Source organism: Heloderma suspectum, chromosome Z (assembly GCF_057233095.1).
Source record: "Heloderma suspectum isolate Gila_16-S chromosome Z, 16-S_ref, whole genome shotgun sequence".
NCBI lineage: Eukaryota > Metazoa > Chordata > Lepidosauria > Squamata > Helodermatidae > Heloderma > Heloderma suspectum.
The window spans coordinates 3,540,293-3,559,469 of NC_139476.1; the positions used below are offsets into that span (position 1 = coordinate 3,540,293).

Genomic DNA, 19,177 nt, shown 5'->3' on the forward strand with positions numbered 1-19,177 from the left:
GGTTCCAAAATCAAGCAGTAGGCTGCAGCAAGTCACCAGCTTTATTTTCTAAGAATGCCTCTGGGGCTATGTGGGGTTCAGAGATATTTTGGGAAATAAAGATGGTGCTGGAGGCTAGTGTGCCGCTTGGCATGCCAGTTCCCAGTATTTTTTAAAGTAATTTTTAAATCCTTTTTTTTTTTAAAGTCATGAGGGCCAGGGGAGCCTGGTGAGCACGAAGGAGGTATCTGCGGATGCAGTGGTGTCATGGAGACTACACTGGGCACCCCAGCCTTAAAGCATACCATGTGCCCTTCTGCATTTTATGCACATGAACCACAGACAACAGGAATAAGTCAGCAACTTCCACCTTAACTTGGGAAGACCAAATTTTACAACTGTAGCCAAACAACCATAGCCCTTAACATTTTCACAGGCAGCTTCAGACTGAAAGTGGAAGCAGAACAGTTAAGCAGGAGGGCAGTACCATCGAGGCCAGCTAGTGCAACCTATGCTTACCAAGGGTTCTGCCACAGTCCTTTGAAGGGAAAGGTTAAGCATGAAGGTCAGAAGGGCAGCAGATGCAGGACAGGAGACTGCCTTATCAGACATTTAGTCCATCTAGCCCAGTATTGTCAATACTGGCAGGCAGCAGCTCCCTAGGATTTCAGGCAGGAGTTTTCCCAGCTCCTCCTGAATACACCTGGGATTAACCTGGGACCTTCCGCACTCAAAGCGTGTGCTCTACCATGGAGCTACATCCCCTCCTGCCACCTTGCTTCTAGTATCTCCAAACTAGACTGAAGGTCGCCATAAGAAAAGCAAGCAGCAATTCACTAGCCATGAAGGCTCAGTATGCCCTTCTCATGAAGAAGGCCACACCCTCCAGAGCATTGCTGAAGAACCTGTAGTCCTCCAGAAGTTGTTGGACTCAAAATTCCCATCCGTTTCATCCAGCATGACAATGCCACGGATGATCAGAGATGTAGTGCTGGGCAGCCACAGTTTCCCCACTCCTGCTGTAGAGTCTAAGTCCAGAAATACATCTTGGATTTGAGTGCTGGATACGTCTACACAGGAATTATTCTCCAATGCTGCAGATTCTCTTATTCACCCCGAACTGCACAAAGACAGGCTTGTTGGAGCTGTAGGTCTTCGCTGGGGATTGTGTCCTAGTATGAAGATTTTTATGGAAGTCCTTGTCTTAAAATAGATTTCATTCATTCCAAAGAGAAAATAGTTCCTCAAAATTTCGAATTGGAAAAATGGGGGGCAGGGGGAGTTCTCAGAAAATAATTATTTTTGAACAACTGAGGAGAGAGTTAACTTCACAGCCCCTAATACTTTAAAATAATCAAAGTATTATCGCTTGTCAAAAAGGAGGAAAAGTTGTCAGCCAATGAAAAATAACTGAGCCCCTTCTCCCCGCACTTAGGTATTTCAGCCCGTGAGAAGCGAAGGCAATTTTAGACCGTACAAGGGGTTCCCTGTATGCAGCCAGAACAGTTAAGCTAAAACGGAAATTAATATGCAAAATATTTGCACATCATGGAATGCCACAAAAATCACGAGCAAACTCATTTTCAGAGCTCAAGCTCTGCCTTGAAACTAGGTGGATGGAACAACTCCTGAATTCTGCTAGCCTGGTTACAACAATATGTTGACACATGATATAATTCCATAAATAAACCATTTCAAAACCATCCATTCATCAACACTCAAGGGATCAGCTAAAAGTTTGCAAATTCCAAATTTCTAAAGGCCCCAAAGAACATATAGGGCACTTGAGCTTTTTCCAACCTGCTGAGTACTGACTTGATGCTCCTGCAGATCACCTTGTAATCCGGAAACAAAAATGTCAAAATCCACTTGCCAAGAAGTGAAACCTGCAAAGACCCTTCCATGGACATGAGGTGCCAAGTTAGACAGGGTCGGTAGTTCTTCTAATTGCCTCTTAAACTCAGCATCTGTTCTGCAGCATCAAATGTACCCATTCCACAAAGGATCAGGACATGCTGTGCAGAAGTGACTCTGCAACAGAAGACAGAAATATGAATAAAGCAAGATGACTGAACTTGGATACCCTGCACTGCTAACCCCGGGGCCAAGTTTTGCCAATGAATGCAGTCCGGGTTACATTTGCCATAGCTCTCTGAATGTTTCCAGCCAAATCAGCCCACAACGTATCTTGTCATGAAGTCACAGTGAGGTCCAGATATGTTCAATAAAATATGAAGGACTACAGCAAGCAATGGTGCAGATTCAAGTTAAAGAACCAACTCAGGCGCTGCTGGCTGAGCAAGCAATTATTTCCCCTCCTTTTCATCTAAGCCTCACAAGTATTGTTAAACAAACCCTTAAAAACTACCAAATGCTTAACTCAGCTGATGTGGCAGCGTGCCATTTTCTGGGACATGACCTAATCAGATGTGCCCACTTTTCTCACACAGTACAAATGAAAGGCAATGTAAGAGGCCTTTACTGGAAGACCAAGCCCATTTCATTGTTACATCGCCAATACACCAACAGAAGCTAGTCCAATAGAGAGAACACTCTCAATTTTTTTTTACAGGAATAGAACAGAGTAAAGAAGGCATCTTAAAAAAATCTCAGCAAGCCCCCCTCAGATCAAAGCACAGTTCCATTCTACATACATCCCTCACTGACAGTTTGCTATTCTCAAAGAAACCAGAAATGGAACAGCAAAAACAGAAACCAAGCAGGCATTTCGGATGGGGTGCGGGGGGGGGAGGGGGTTGAGCACAACAAGTCTGAAAAACATTTATATGCTCTATAATTCAAAAAGGAAGCAGAAAATCCACAAAATACATTTGAAATTCTGTAAACATCTAGCTCATGGGTAGGCAAATTAGTGCCTCCAGGTGTTTTGGACTACCTCTCCTATAATCCCTCACCACTGGCCATGCTGGCTGGGGCTGATGGGAGTTGTGATCTAGGTAGAGATGCTAGCTAATACACACATAAACAGGTTTCAATTTATAAAACACAAATTGATTTCTCACACAACATCACAGGACCAGAAGTGTCATCCTTAACAACACAGGCTTCCTTTCTTAAAGTGTGCGTGTGAAGAAACTACCACTTTTAAAGTCATGTTTATTGTTTTCATTTTTTCATAGGGGGCGTTGGTAGCAAATATATGACTGAAACAATGCCACTTGTGTTCCATAATCAGGCCCCCAGTAATCCCTACCAACAAGATTACAGGCCTGTAATTGTATTCTTCAGAAATTCATTCGGCCGCTTTCTCCTCCTCTGCATTTTGACCATGTACACATTTCTGTTCAGCTCAACTAGCTAGTCAAAAAGCCTTTTTTGTACTGCCTCTCTAAACTCAAGTTCCTATTTGCACTGCTGGTCACGAGACATGCCCACAGGCCCTCCTACAGTGGGTGTGACACACTGACCCAAATTCAGGGCTTTACTGAAACTGAATGCCAGCAACTGAACAGCTGTGAGAGAGAATGAGCAAATGTATAAAGCAGCAGGAGAGAAACCAAGAATTATCCAAAATGTCCCCTAAAATCCATATCTGCAATCAAGCTGGCGGTATTACAATAAGCTTTAACTGCATTTTTTTTAAATGGTGATTTTTAAATAACGCAACAACTACATGGAATATTTGTACTTTTTCTATTAATTCAATTTCTTTCATGCAACAGCAAATTAGTGAAGCTGCAGCTGTTTAGGATTGGTATACCAGTCAAATGACAGGTCAAGTATTGTTAACCTATTATCTGACCACAGACAAATATTACATATTTGCCACAGTGCACGTGACAGATAACCTTTTCTTTATCTCATTATCATGTCTTTTGTTAGTAAGGGTTGTTTCCCCATCTCCCTTTGTTTAGACTTGGAATACGTTTGTGGATCGGCAACATATTTTAATCAAAATACTAAATTTTTAAATGTACGTTGTTGGTTTCTAAGAGATAGTATGGTTTGAACTTTGATGCACTTTACAGACTGTCAAGGTCAAATTATCTGGATGCAAATATTCCATTTTCATTTCATACTTCCAACCTACTTTTCTTTCCCAAAAGAAGCCCAAAGCAAGTAACAGAAAGGCCATCAATTATCAATCCATGTATTTTGTAAAGAGATGATGTGAAGTTACTTTAGATTGGAAGTTACAACTTTTATTTTTTTAAGGGCACCTTGCCTCTTGGCCCTGAAAGCAGTTAGGCGCAAACCCAGCAGTACAGCACAGCTCGCCCGATGGCCTCTTCCTATAACTGCACCAGGATCACCAACAGAAGCAGGAACATAACCAGCTGTCAATGGCAGAACCACTGTTTTTACAAAACAATCTGTTTCAAGTTTACACAGAAGTAAGTCCAAGTGTGTTCAAAAGAACTAACTCTTTCATAACTGTGTTCAGGATTGCAGCCTTTATTGCACTTCTTAAAAAAATGAAACTGTAGACTGACCCTTGCGTTTCAGGATAAGAGGTAATAGAAGAAGTGTTAAATAAGTCATTCACATTTATAGAAACTTTACTTAACCCTGTTAAAAGTTAGTTCATTAAAAAAATACGCTGACATTAGTTGTTTATTTATTTATTTATTTCATTTCTATACCACCCAATAGCCGAAGCTCTCTGGGCGATTTACAAAAATTAAAACCAAACACACAATTGTTGTTGCGCAATCAGCTACACTACGAGTCCCCTTCAGGTAAAAGGCACAGCTAAATGCAGAATGCTGCACCTAGGCCTGCTTTTACAGGAACTTACCAGTAAGTCAGGAGTCTGGGGCTCACCAAGAACAACTAAACCCAGAAACTGTTCGCTTAGCACATCATCTGAACCTGGGATGCTGCCTTGTGGCTTCCAAACAAGCCAGGCTCCTGGGTTCAGACAACACGGCATGCGTGTGCTTTTTGGCTAGTTTAGCTGCTCACACTTCAGCAAGTTCAGAGCAGGCCATAATTCATGAATTAGGGGAGGAGATTCATGAGTTGTGGCCTGCTCTGAACTTGCTGATGTGTGAGCAGCTAAACTAGCCAAAAAGCACAAGCATGCCATGTTGTCTGAACCCGTGTTGTCTGAACTGACAATGCCTATTACATAGGCTGACCATACATACCGTTTTAAATGGGACAGTATGGTTTTTTTCATATTTCCCGACCGTCCTGTCATTTTAATATAAATGTCAATTTTGTCCCGTTTTTAATGTTTTGTAAAAAACTGAATGCATTTATCATATGGCTCTGTGCTAATCAATGCGTGCAGTAAAACTGCTAGCGTGACGAAGAGGAAGTTCCGTTTCCTTCGTTCAGCCAGGGCCAGGCTTCTTGAGCTGGCAACGATCAGACGCCGCCCCCTGGCTTGTCTGTACCATCGTTCTGCCCACAGAGACTCTTTCCGCCCTACATTCAGTTTGATCCGTCCCGTTTTTGTCATCCCAATATCATGCTTTTGTCTCGCGGAAATATGGTCAGCCTACCATTACAACATTTTTGTTTCAGATATATTGTTTTTATCCATATGCAAACTTAAATTAGCCCTGCATGTAAGCATTCGTTTGTAAGAGACAGGACTTAACATGCAGGCAAGTGACAGATTTTACTTTTTTGGGCTCCAAGATCACCATGGACGGTGACTGTAGCCATGAAATTAAAAGACGCTTGCTCCTTGGGAGGAAAGCTATGGCAAACCTAGACAGCATAGTAAGAAGCAGAGACATCAGCTTGCCGACAAAGGTTCGTACAATCAAAGGTATGGCTGTCCCAGTAGTAATGTATGGCTGTGAGAGCTGGACTATAAGGAAGGCTGAGCGCGGAAGAATTGATGCTTTTGAACTATGGTGCTGGAGAAGACTCTTACGAGTCCCCTGGACTGCAAGGAGGTCAAATCAGACCATCCTAAAGGAAATCAACCCTGACTGCTCACTGGAAGGACAGAGACTGAAGCTGAAGCTCAAATATTTTGGCCACCTAAAGCGAAGAGAAAACTCCCTGGAAAAGACCCTGATGCTGGGAAAGACTGAAGGGAGAAGGGGACGGCAGAGGATGAGATGACTCGATAGCATCACCGATGCAATGAATATGGACTTGAGCACGCTCCGGGAGAGAGTGGAGGACAGGGAGGCTGCCGTGCTATGATCCACAGGGTCACGAAGAGTCAGACACGACTTAACAACAACAACAACAACAACAAGAAGTGAGCAGGCTGGTAGTAGAGGTTCCATCCCTCCCTTACAGTCCACTGGGTTCCTATGCTGGGCACAAGAGAAGGGCGAGCCTCTCCTCCCCACTCTTCACAGAAATATGGTGAGCCACTGAAGGGCAGGCCACGCTCTCCATCTCTCCTCTGGCAACCCCAGCAGGCTAGTAACTTTCCTAGATTATATACAAGGCTGATTTGAAATCAATCACCTATGAGGAATAGTGATCAGAATGGCTTTAATTGGGTTGCAGCCCTGATTATAACTACTGCTCCGCTTAGCATACCACTATTTAATACCATTTATAATCCTCATCCCATCCATGATAATAAACCGGAAGTATGAGGGGAAAAGCAATGTCTTGCCGTTATTCAGCCACTCTAGTTTGTCCAGTTAAGACAGTTGTTCCACTGGACCTGCCTGGATACAGAATGCCTGCTGCTTACAGCCATTTCTGTCCTTTCTCCGTGCAAGAACAGGGTGCAAGGGCACCATGCGGCGGCTGCTGAGGAAGCTAGGATTATACAGGAGACTGAGGAAGGGAGGGAAAAGGGCTACTACAGCCCTGAAGACAAAAAGTCCAGCACTGTCGGCTCCTCTTCTCAATCCCAACATCAACGTTCCACAGTATACCAACACAGGAGACCGTTTCAGTGGTCTTAACAGTGACTTTAATTCTCAGCCATTTTAATTGTGATAATTTTTTAAAGATTATGGATGTCTTTCCTGAAGGCTGCAGTTGCCCTTCCCAAAGCAACATAAGCAATCAAGGAAACGTATTGCTGACCATCACCATGACCCAAGAACAGAACTGCCAAGGAAACCACACTGTTCTGAAACACCACAACAGTATGCCACAGGTGCTTTCATCCAGTAAGTGCATGATTACAACAGGCTCTTCAAATTGGAAGTGGGAACATTGTGCCCCTCCTGATGATGTGTAAGAGATTCAGGGCCGCTGCAGGCATCTTTATTTACAATTTTCCAAGCTGTCACACTATGGGTTGTGCATGTGGGAAGCGACATGCTTAGCAATAAGGGCCGCATCAGAACTGTATTATTAGCCAGAGGCACCACAGTTGGATGCAACCAAATTCACAGTCTGTGTGCGCTTGTTCTATAAATTCTATTGCGGCGCAAACAGAAAAGCAGGAACACCCACGTGAAGCATCAGTTCTTGCACTGCAGTTTTAGTTTCCAGGTTAGAGATTGAATGTATGAATGCCCCCCAACACTGAAAACCCTCATTATACATGCAGACTCACATATCAGGGAATAAACTAGCATACAACCTTCTCCCCGATATGCTAGGGTTTTTGTATTTTAAAAAAATATAATGGGAGTATTTTATAATATAATGGAACTGCAAATCCTTCCATCCCCTGCAATCTGAAATGGTACAAACCAACAACAGATCCTGCAGGTGCGTCTTCCGTTCATCTCTTTTAGCTCTTAGTCTGAAATTGTTACCCTGAAATGTAAGCAGCACATGTCTATCCTTGTGGGGGGACAGACAGACAGACTTGCTTACATAACGTATATTTAGATTTCCAATCCTTTCCCATGTTGTACCCTCGGAAACTACGAAGTGAGATGCTTCATCTGTTTTGAAAGCAAAAAAAGGCAGGCAGCTGGAATTCGAAGGCTTCTATCAAGAACATCCTAGCTGCCATACAAAAGCAGGCTGTCTGCAGATCCCCTTGGAAAAGCTACTGCACTGTTCCTAATTCACATGCAAAGGCAGTTCAAGTGTAGCACAAGCAAGAAGAAAAACAGATTTGCTTAGATTGGTTAAGAACATAAGAGCCCCGCTGGACCAACCCAGAAATTCCCCAAGTCCAGCATCACATTTCCCACAGTGGCCAGCCAGATGCCTCTGGGAAGCTCACAAGCATACTCTGCCCTCTCACACTGTGCGCACCAGAAGCAGGTATTCAGTGGCTTACTGGCTCTGAAACTGGGAAGTCTATATAGCCATCATGACTGGTAGCCAACGACAGACTCCTCCTGTATGGATCTGTCGGATTCCCTTTACAAAGCCCTCTAACCTACTGGCCATCACCACACTGTGGCAGCTGTGTGAAGTACAACATCTGTGACAATCAGAAGGGGGACCTGGGGACAGCTGCTAATGGACAGTTCTTTATGAAGACAATACCCTCTTTCAAAGCAGTTAACAGCAATTTATAGCCCCTTAAATGGAGAGCCCACAATAAAAACAGCACGTGGGCTGTGGAATGCATGCTCAGACTTACGATTTTTTAAACGTTGATTTAAAAAAAAAAAATAGGACAATTTTCATGGGGATTGCCAGAGCTGATGCACATCAACTACGAGTAGCACATAATACTGCTTGCCTGATCATCACATGCACAAATGTTATGTGGGCAAAAATGTATCCAACAGAGCATAAGAATATATGTTTTGGAACAAGGGTGACCCCTAATTGACCACTGACTGCAATACATTACATAGGCGCGGAAGGATAGAACCCGGCAACCACTACTTTTATTACAAGTGATTATACAAACTTTAATTTGCAATTCACTTTGTGATCTTATTTTCAATCAACCTCACTATGGATCATTCTTATTCTCTCTTTTTTCATGGGGAAGAGTGGAGAAAGACACAGTCTTGTGTAAGGACACAGACTGAGTCTATGTCTGGAGTAGGATCTGAACCTAGGTCTACCGTACTGAACTGTCCACTGTACCACACTGGCTCACAACCATTTCGTAGAGAATGGCAAAACAAATACATGCAATAACCCAGCAGTTATGCACATGCCAAGAGCTGAATAACACTTCCTTCCAGGCAAAGGGCTCAGTATCCCGCCACTCAAGTATTCCTCTGAGCCACAGGTGTGTTATGGGCAGATTGGCACGTAAAAAAAGTGAGCCAATAAATGTGGCACTTTTGTAAACCAGGCACTAAATAATAAATGAAGAAACAGTGGGAGAAAGTTCATTCTTAGGTTCCTTGGAGAATAGGTTTTATTCTAAAGGAAGATCCAGATTGAGGCTTTAATAATTGCACAGCACCTCCTCTAAAAGTGTTAATTGATATATGCCCTTCCCAACATCAAAAACTGGGCTGAAATAATAGCATTCTATGTGAGGTTCACAGTCTTAATGAGGTGTAAACTTTTAACCTAATTATGACCAACTAAATGCCATCACCCAGTTTACTGTATCACAGCTGAGCATCGTTCCAGAAAAACATTGTTAACTACACAGCTGCTACACACTTCTACTAAACAATTAAAAAAGACATTAAACATATCCAGTGTGACTAGTCATAACGAGTCTTCCTTGCTTACCATCACAAAAGTAAACAGCCAAAGACTTTTGGAGTACTGTATACAAGAAAGCACAGAACTTTCTGTCCATTTTGAATTCTGTATTTATAGTCTAAGACCCCTCTGTATACGACTGATGAAACATATGACAAGTGACCTAGTGCGGTCACTCTCCCATGGGGAAAGCCAGTGCAATCAGTCCTCATGTTAGCAACTAACACGTTTACTACGGACAAAAATGGATACCTAGAACAGCCTTCCCCAACCTGGCGCCCTCCAGATGTTTTGAAATACAACTTCCATCACTCCTGACATTGGCTATGCTGGCTGGAGCTACCGGGAGTAGAGATGTAAAATTTCCAGAAATTCTAAAACCAGGGGCCTGGGGGAGAACATGTTTTGCTCCAAGTCATGCTCAGTTTCCCAACATACCACTAGTCACTGCATCACATTATATGTGCAAAAAAAAAAAGTGCATCTGGACTTTGTTCTATAGAATCCTGTGTTTCTCAGCTTGTTCTGGTTAGATATACAGCAGTCAGTGAATGTAGTTCTAAAACCCACATGTGAGAGAAATACTGCTTGTCAGCTCACCATTGCTTTGACATGTGATGGAACAACATGTGGGTTATCCCACCTATGTTTCTTTTAAAACAAGGACTTTGAGGCCTGAATCTATAGAACTTGCTGCCACTGTTTTTAATAAAGTTAATTAGCCCTCATCATTAACAGAATGCTGGCTCAGCTATAAAATCTTTATCCACTATCAGCAAAATAAAACTTCCATACCTAAAAGAACTCGATAGCCTGGTTCCTATGTTGTAGGCAATGAATGAAGAAAAATTTCAAGATGAACAAAAATTAAGATGTTTATTATGAGGATTATTTACAAAAGGGATTAAAATGTCACTCTTTGACTAAAACTCTGAAATTACTTAAAGGTTCTTAACATTAAATACACTTGGCTACCATATAAATGTAATAAATAAAAATAAATTGTCTTCCTAAGCAAAATTACAACTCAGTGGCCCAGTTTGCACATCACGAATATCCAAAGTTCAAACCAACTTTGGGTAGCCATGAACAAGCAGGAGTGAGTCAGTGTACTGGTTCCTGGCTGCCCACTTCCGCTGTGATCAACAACCCAGGGACCTTCTGTCCCTGGGTTGTTTATTGTGACGTCTGGGGAGTCAGGGAGTGTCCCTGGGTTGCTGAGGAGTGACCCTGGATTGTTTATCACAGCAGGAGTAGAGGCAGCCAGGAACCAGCATGCACACTCCTGCTTCATTTTCAACAACCCACAGTTAACAAACTGTGGGCTGCTGATGACGCATGAATCAGGTCTGCAGCTTTCCCTTCAGAAGAGATTTTCCTAAACTCCACGCTAGCCAATTCCTCACAAAGAGGAACAGATGCTATACAGCAGTCTTCCTCTGCCTCCAGCTCTTCCTGTTTCTTCTGGCTTCTAGGTTTATTCAAATGTTTCAAGGACTACTTGCTAAAGTTTCTACAATGTATTATGTATAGCTTGGTTTATGCATAAAACTATCATGTTAAATTTAAAAGTATAGTTTATTCAGACAAAAAATGTATTGCATATTTTTTCCATTTTCTCAAAACAAAATCCACCCACTCCATCCCCCAGCCACACACCCACTACACACACAATGGGGAAAAATGCCCCCCCCATGCCTTCAACATTTCCAGATATTTTACATCTTTAGTTGGGATGCGAGAAATGGCTTTTTCTGATGCAGCACCCAGACTGGTTGGTGCTCCCGCTCTCTCACTCTCTTTTTTGAAGCTTCAGGCAAGCTACTAAAACCTTTTCCTTGTGCTGATATTTTAGTGTGTGGTAAAGTTCAACTTCACTGTTTTTACAGTGAATTGTTTTATCGTGCTTTTTATTATAGGAAATTTATTTTCAAAATTTGGATTGTTTACTATGTTTTATATATTTTATGAATTCTTTTGTAAGTCCCAGAGTTTATTTTATAAAGACAATCAGGATGGATTTTTTAAAAAAATAGTAAAATACATGTGACCAGACAGGAAATCTTTAAGTTTTGTTACTTGCACAAGCACTGTACATTATCAATAGTAGCACCTTACTCCGAAGATCATTGCAATTATGATGCTGGAAATAATATACTGAACTCTTATATTCATGTAATGCAGAACAGTAAAATGGCTCCAGAGTTTACATTCACCCTCTCCAAGAGAACATCTTTGAACAATTCTTCTAATTCATTTGATTTTCCAAAGATCATCAAAAACAGGTGGAACTTCCAAGAGCATAAAAGGATTTCCCAAAAGTGAACGTGACAGCCCAGAAACAAGACAGCAGTCACATAAAGACCACCACATCTGTGACAATTCCTAACCTCAAGTTTTCCAGTGGCATACACCCAACTTTGAATATTTAGGGTTAGAAATATTTATCTCTGCTGGCTGACAGAGAAGGTTACTTCTTTTGACAATGCACATTAAATAAGAGAGCAATCCTATGTCCCCTAGGCAGTGTCTGGGGGAGACAGGATTTTTTGGTTTCCCAGCTCCAGCTTGTAGACAGCGCTATGAGCTTGTAACTGGGAAACCGTGCTCCCCTCCCCCTCGTAGCCAGGGCGGAGAAAACCACAGCGGCTGCCCCTCCATGCCTGTCTGTGCTCATAACACGGAGCATGGACAGGGCAATAAGGGGGCGTTCCCGGAGGCAGGGAGGGGAGGAGCCTGCAGAAGCTGTTTCAGAGAGCTTCCTATGCAGTCTCCAGCCCTGTTCCCACCCCCTCCCTGAAGCTGCGCTTATCGGGCATCTAAGGCAAACCATGCTTCAGCCGCCCTGCATCGGACAGGCAGTCAACTCCAACTTCAGAGGAAGTCATCTCAATAGGATTGTGCCCTAAAGATCTTTAGCTTCGATGACGCTCTTCCCACACATCACTTCTTCTCTAGTTTCTCACTAGAAAATTTACAAAAAACATCGCAACAGCATTGCAGTCTGACATTGGTAGCCTGCAGGTTGACTCAGTACAAGCAAACTACATGAATTATGTACAAAATATTGTGAGCCAGGCAACAGCAAAGCTTGTAACGTGTCTCCCATCAAATGTGGAAGAGCTGGTCAAGAAAAAACTCCTCCATACAAAAAATATTTAAAACCCAATCATGCCTGCCTCTTTGCATGGGGAGAGGCAGTTCACACTAAGCTCACTCTCCACGGTGTGCATTTCCTGGGCACAGAGATCTTTTCTCTCTCCCTTTCAAAGCTGGTTCCAAAGCTGAAAGGGAGAAATACAGCATGCTGCACACACAACCTCAGTGACAAACGTGTATTAACATGGGCATCACTGAGGCTGCAAGATGCATTCTCTGTGCTCCTTCCAACCTTAAAGAGTTAGAAGAGAAAATGAAAGACCCATGACGCTCCTCACCTGGTGGCAGTTTTTACACCCCACAGGTAACCAGGTAGCTAAGAAATCCCTAACTCGACAACCATCTCCCCACAACAGAAATTGCATATATAAACTACTTTATAATTATACCTGTACCTTAGTAGCCCTCATGTAACTACAATGACTGCTACATTTGGAAAACTACATGAAATATTTCAAATATATTTAGAAGGCACATTACCAACTCTTTATCATCCTCAATAGCTCAAGAAAATATAATTTTGGAAATAATCATTTTCTACTTTGAATATAGTGCCACATTATAAAGTGCAATAAATACTACAAAGGGATGAATACAGAGATGTAGCCATGAAAATTTCCCCTTTGGCTTTTAAACAAAGGAGTACCAAACCTATGCTTTAAAATCCGAACTATATTTTTAAATCACTTCCGATACCAAATTGGACATACACTGAAGCAAAACTAGAAAATGTTGATGTACTTCAGCCAAGCAACCTTTGCCATTCCTAGCCAGTGCTCTTCCCACTTCCTGCACACACCCTTACACCAACAAAAGAAGTTACATGTTAACTCTCCCACTAAAGTCAATGGAGAGCTCCTGAGGAATCCCCCCATATCTCCCCTGCACCCCAGAGCTACAGAGGATAGGATTCCAAACTAATTTTGCAACCAATCAAAAGTACAGCAACACATATTAGATCTCACATACAGACCTCAGATATCTAGAGATCTGTATCTTTCTGCTTCCACTTATTTAGAAGTAACAGCACAAAAGAGACTTTGGGAACAGGACACACTCTATGAAGGGAGCACTTCACACAAACCCCACACACCCATCAGCCTGGGGAAAGAAAATAAGTAACAGGCAAGTTAATGACATGACTTATCAAAACTGTTTCAAGGACCCTGCCTCAGAGCTCCAGACAGGAATCACAACTCCACTGCTGAAATTAGGAAAGCCACTCCAGAAACATAAACAGGGAGAGAAGCGCACCAGAAAGGGCAGAACATAGTTCCTGCCTATGCAGGAGCCTTGCACATCTTCCATCCCTCCAGCCAAAGCCCCATAGGATGGGCACGCAGAGCACCGCACAGAGAATTTCCTTCTGCCTCTGGAGTGTAGGAAAACTGATTGCTGGTTTAACAACCCTCTATTACTCAACAGATTAGAACACATCTCCCACACAGGGTAAGTATGCACTGTGTAAAAAAAAAAAAGGGGGGGTATTGGCCAAGAAACCCACAAACAAAATAAGCTCTCGCCATGTGCAGGTGAAAGGAATGGAGACCAAAGCTTACTTTGTTGATTAGCACCAAATGTTATACTTTTATATTTCATAAACACATCAAAAGCTTTAATTTGATGTACTAAGTTATACATAATACATTTAGGGTGCAGTCCTATGCATGCTACAACTCCCAGCATTGCCCAGCCTGCACAGCTAGCTGGGCAATGCTGGGAGTTGTAGGATTTTTTCTGTCTAAACTTGCATAGAATTGTACCCTTAATTTTCTTAAAGTAAGCTTAGATTTGATAGAATGATCGCATACGTAGCTTTTTTAAAAAAAAAAAAAATCCGAAACATTCATCACCACCTAGCCCAAAAGCCCCTTCCCCTTCAATTAAATACAACGAGACTCCATAAAACACAATCAGAAAATTCCTTGATGCCCCACATGTGGGGCAATCCATATATGGGGAAGCACAACAACAGTCCTCCAGAACACACACTTTCCTCCAGAACACACACTTTTGTCGTCCCATCCTCACATAATATCAAATGCCTGCCCTCTGTAGAATAAACTGCAAATAATCCAATCACAGATGAACCAAGAGAACATTGCCTTCCTTTCAGAAGAATCTTCAGATCTCCTTTTTCTGTCCACTACCCAAGTAGTATCTCAGGACAAGAGATACAATGCTCAGGACAAGAGAATTCATAGTATCAAGAGCCCACATGGCACTGTCATGAATTCTGCACTGGTGTGAACAAGTATTTCAGATTTCAAGGTGTTCATGTCTTAGTTCTGGGAACCTGAACAACTAGCTGGGACCATTCCCTTCTCGAGACATTCAGAACCTAGTACACCCTTATCTGTCCTTAAAAACAGTGTCTCATCCTACTCCACAGACACCCTCACAGGAAATCTTCCTCACAGGAAATAACCCACAACTTCCTTCATCCACCAGCTGTAGACACAAGTATTTCCACAGTAGTTCTACCATGCATCTCCCTTCCCGAGACAAACATGTATGCCTCATATTACATTTTCCCCAGTCTTTCTTTCCCTACCCCTCTCCCCTTACGCACCATAAATACAGATTTCCTACATCCTCCTAAGCCTATCATGTCCCAACCCATAAATGATGCACTGTCATAGAATCATAGAATAGTAGGGTTGGAAGGGGCCTTCAAGGCCATCAGGTCCAACCCCCTGCTCAATGCAGGAATCCAAGTCAGATTCCTGCATCGTCCGGTCAACCTGAAGACAATCATAATCAGAGGGCACAGTTTTGTTCATAATATCCACCAAAGTGAGTGTACTGTACTGCCACCTTGTAGCAAGTGTTACAAGCCCTAGCCTTCCTTCCCCATCTTGGGAGATGGAAAAGCAGGCAGGAGTCATCCCCCCAGTTGTGCAACATTTCTGAGGTTCTTGGGAGCCCAGAACAACTGCAGAGATTATCACTTTCTCAAAGCTCCAAGTTTGGGAAGGATGGGGGTGGGTGGGGTGTTATCTGGCACCCAACAGCCTTATCTACACAAGTTAGACATACTAACCTACTTAACAAAGCAGTTGCAAAAATTTCAACGTGTATGCAAAGCACTTTTGAAAATCCAGGACCGCTATATAAATGCTAAGTATAATTACTGGTGGATTCATTTGTGCCAGGAATAGGCAACTTGAGACCCTCCAGACGTTTTGGCCTAAAACTCCTATCAGCCCTGGCCATAGGGCCAATGGTGAGGGATGATGGGAGTTCTAGATGGAAAAAAAACCCTGCAGGGCCACAAGTTGCCCATCCTTGATTTATGAACTTTTATTCCAGTATATATGAATGGACTGCTGTTGACGCTCATGCTTAAGAGTTTCTCTGAGGAGCTATCAGAAAATACTAGGTTTACATGAACATTTTACAGTTTATTGAAGAATATAAATATACTCATGCATGCTGTTAAGTTTTTTTAAAAAAAAAAATCTGGCAACTGCATTATACTGCAAGTAAACCCATATTTTCATTAAAGCCATCTTGAAAGTTTTATCAACTTGAAGCCAGGCAAAAGGAGAAGGGGACGGAAGAGGATGAGATGGCTAGATAGCATCACTGATGCAATGAATATGAACTTGAGCACGCTCCGGGAGAGAGCGGAGGACAGGAAGGCCTGGCGTGCCATGGTCCACAGGGTCACAAAGAGTAGGACCAGACTGAACAACAACAACAACAAGGATCACTAAAACCCTTTCATCATTATTCAAAATCTCATTTCAGGCTGATCGCCATTAGCAATATAAATAACAGAGTGAAATATAAACATACAACATAACATCACACCAACAGTAAGGAAAGGTTTGCAGTGTCTTCACCATTACCAATCTGCCCATTTTTCTGACTTTGCAGATGGAGAGAGAAGAGAGGTTTTGAATACTTCAGTGGCCCCTGATGGGCCAACAAGGCACCCAAGCAGCGGAGGAGCAAGTTTTGCCCAGACTACAACACTGTGTCATTCCCCACCTTCTAGCCAGTACAACCCTTTTCATTTCTCTTCTAGGAGTTAACAGCAGTTATTCGTTTCTATGGAGAAAAGTATAGCAGATCTTAGTTCTCTCTCAGCTGACCTCGACCTTGGTCACATTATAGCGTGGCAATGTTGTGAACATGCTTTTTATCTCTCTAGTTTATATAATATTGGGGGCAGAGGGAGAGTGCACAATCATAACTTATCAACATATATGTCTGTATATTAACATAGATGGGTGGATATGGGGTTGGACTCAATGGTCTTACAGGCCCCTTCCAACCCTACTATTCTATGATTCTATGATTATTACCCCATATTGACACTCCCTCACAGCCCAAGCTCTTCAAATACATTCATTCATCTCTGCCTTCCCTATACAGGAATCAAGCCACCCACCAAGGCAGACATTAAACAGAAAAAAACACTGAGGACAGGAAGGCCTGGTGTGCTATGGTCCATGGGGTCATGAAGAGTCGGACACGACTGAACAACAAATGACCCTCCCCAGAAATAAACCTCAAGGGCCTCTGAGGGAAATTTTTGGTGGAGAAAGGGGGTGCTCGAGCGTCACTTATCTCCCCACTCCCTCCTCTCAGCTGGAACCCAGATTACTTCTCTTGGTCTAACACAATGTTGTGGAGCTGCTTTTTAACTCTCTTTATACATGTGCACACGCACACGCAGCCGCCACTGTATTATATTGAAATTTCTCCCCCTCAAAGCCCCTCCCCTTCAAATAACTTCCTCCACCCCCCCCTTCCCACGGCAGTCCCGCAACTTCCCTCCCCATTCCCTTCACAGCCATCACGGGGCACGCCAAGCGAAGAAGAGCAACAACAAAAGGGAACACCACACGTGAGGGTTGGCACTGCCCGCTATAAACATGAACTAAAAAGCACTCATGAGGTCTTCCTCTTCCCCCGCCCCGAGTTTGTGATTAAGGTACCGGGTAGGGGGTGGGGAGAAGAGACGGGGGAAGTGTGGGAATCCATTTTGGACGGATGCGTTCATTTATTCAACAGCTGGAACCCAGCTCGGAGTCTCTTGGCCGTGCTGCGGCAGCCTCTCCAACTTCGCGAGCTCCAGATGCGTTGGGTTGCGACTGCCGCCACCCGCGGCGGGTGCGGCCCGTCGGGGTGGCAGAACCGGTGGCCCCCGAGATGCTTTTGGTCTGCGGCTCCTGTCACCCCTGACCAAAGGGCCATGCTGGCTGGCTGGCTGGCTGGGGGGGGGGTCGTGGCCCACACATCTGGAAGTGGCGGGGAGGGGCGGGGAGACTGCATGGCAGCGTAGCCGAGCTCGCTCTTCCCTCGCCTCGCCCCCGGGCCGCTTGCAACAACACCGGGCTGGGGGGGCAGAGAAGCCACCGGGCCGGGGCTCTCGCTCGGGGCGTCGTGAGCGGGCTCCCGGGCCCGGTTTTGTCACCGGCGCGGCTGCAGGCGAGAGGAGCCCCCCCCCCCGGCTGGCGGTACAGCAGGGATGGGGCACCGGCGGCCCTCCGCCAGGGCCCCCCCCGCGCGCGCGCCCCCCGGGGTGACAGGGCGCCGCGGAGGGAGAAGGGTGCGTGCGAGGCCTCCTGCCGCGAGGGCGACACGGGAGACGCAGCCGGGGCCCCCGGGGGGCAGGCGCGACTCGCCCCGCCCGCGAGGCCGGGGCGAGGGCGCCCGGGGAAGCGGGGCCCCTCCCGAGGGGCCGCGCGGACAGGGCCGCCCGACCCCGCGCCGCGCGCGAGCAGCGCCGCCGCCCCCCGCGAGGCCTCACCCGCGCGGCCGCCGCCGCCGCCGCCGCCGCCGCCGCTCCTGTCCGCGCTCGCCGCCGCGGCCCGCCGAGCCCCGCAGCGCGAGAAGCCGAGGCGGGGGAGGGGCGCGCGGAGCCAGCGGCCGTTGCCGATCGCTGCCCTCCGCCTCCAACGGCCGGCCCGCGCCCGCCCACGGCCGGCCCGGATTGGCTGGGGCCGGCGCCGAGTAGCAGCCCCGCGAGCCAACTCCGGCGGCGGCGCCTCTGCCTGCGGAGTGGCGGCGCTCGCAGCCACTCCCCTTCCTTCTCGCCCGCGGCCAGCCCCGCCTCCCCGCTCCGGCGAAGGAGCCGTCCTTTCCGCTTTCCTTCCGCTTCGGCTGCGGGCACGGGCCCTCCTCCGCGCGGAGCCAATGAGAGGGCGGCTTAGGGAAGGGAAGAGGGGCCGCCCGCTGGCCGGCGCGGGTTGGCAGCTCTGTCCTGATTGGGCCCCGGCCAGCAAGGGCGGGGCGGGCAGGGCCGGAGCCGCCCAGCGGCCACGCCCTTTCACCCCCCTGTCGGGAAGGCATTGTAAAGCTGCGCAGGCGGCGTACGTGAGGACGTGCACAGCAGCAGAGGGGGGGGGCTGCAGGGCTCTGCGCACCAATAGGGGAGGGGACGGCCGCTATCTCGCTCCCCCCCACGCCCCGGGGGAGAAAGACGCCTTTGCAAATTAAATAAAACGACGCTCCACGCCCTTTTCTCAGCCTCTCCCCGTCAACTCCCCTCCCCATTTGCACAACGCATTGTTATTTGCACACTGCCCGAAGCAGACAGCGT

At 45.4% G+C, this 19,177-nt stretch overlaps 1 protein-coding gene across 2 annotated transcripts in view; it reads right to left on the reverse strand.

Moving 5' to 3' along the window:
• KDM4B (lysine demethylase 4B) overlaps positions 1–18,532 on the reverse strand; it is a 187,789-nt gene extending 169,257 nt beyond the window's left edge. Inside the window, exon 1 of one of the 2 annotated variants that reach the window (XM_084825635.1) lies at positions 18,386–18,532. The gene's annotated coding sequence lies outside the window, so the exon portion shown is untranslated. Of the gene's footprint in view, positions 1–17,570; positions 17,656–18,385 lie in introns of those variants that run through there. The other variant, XM_084825637.1, reaches the window with a different exon arrangement.
• Positions 18,533–19,177: the final 645 nt, after the last annotated feature.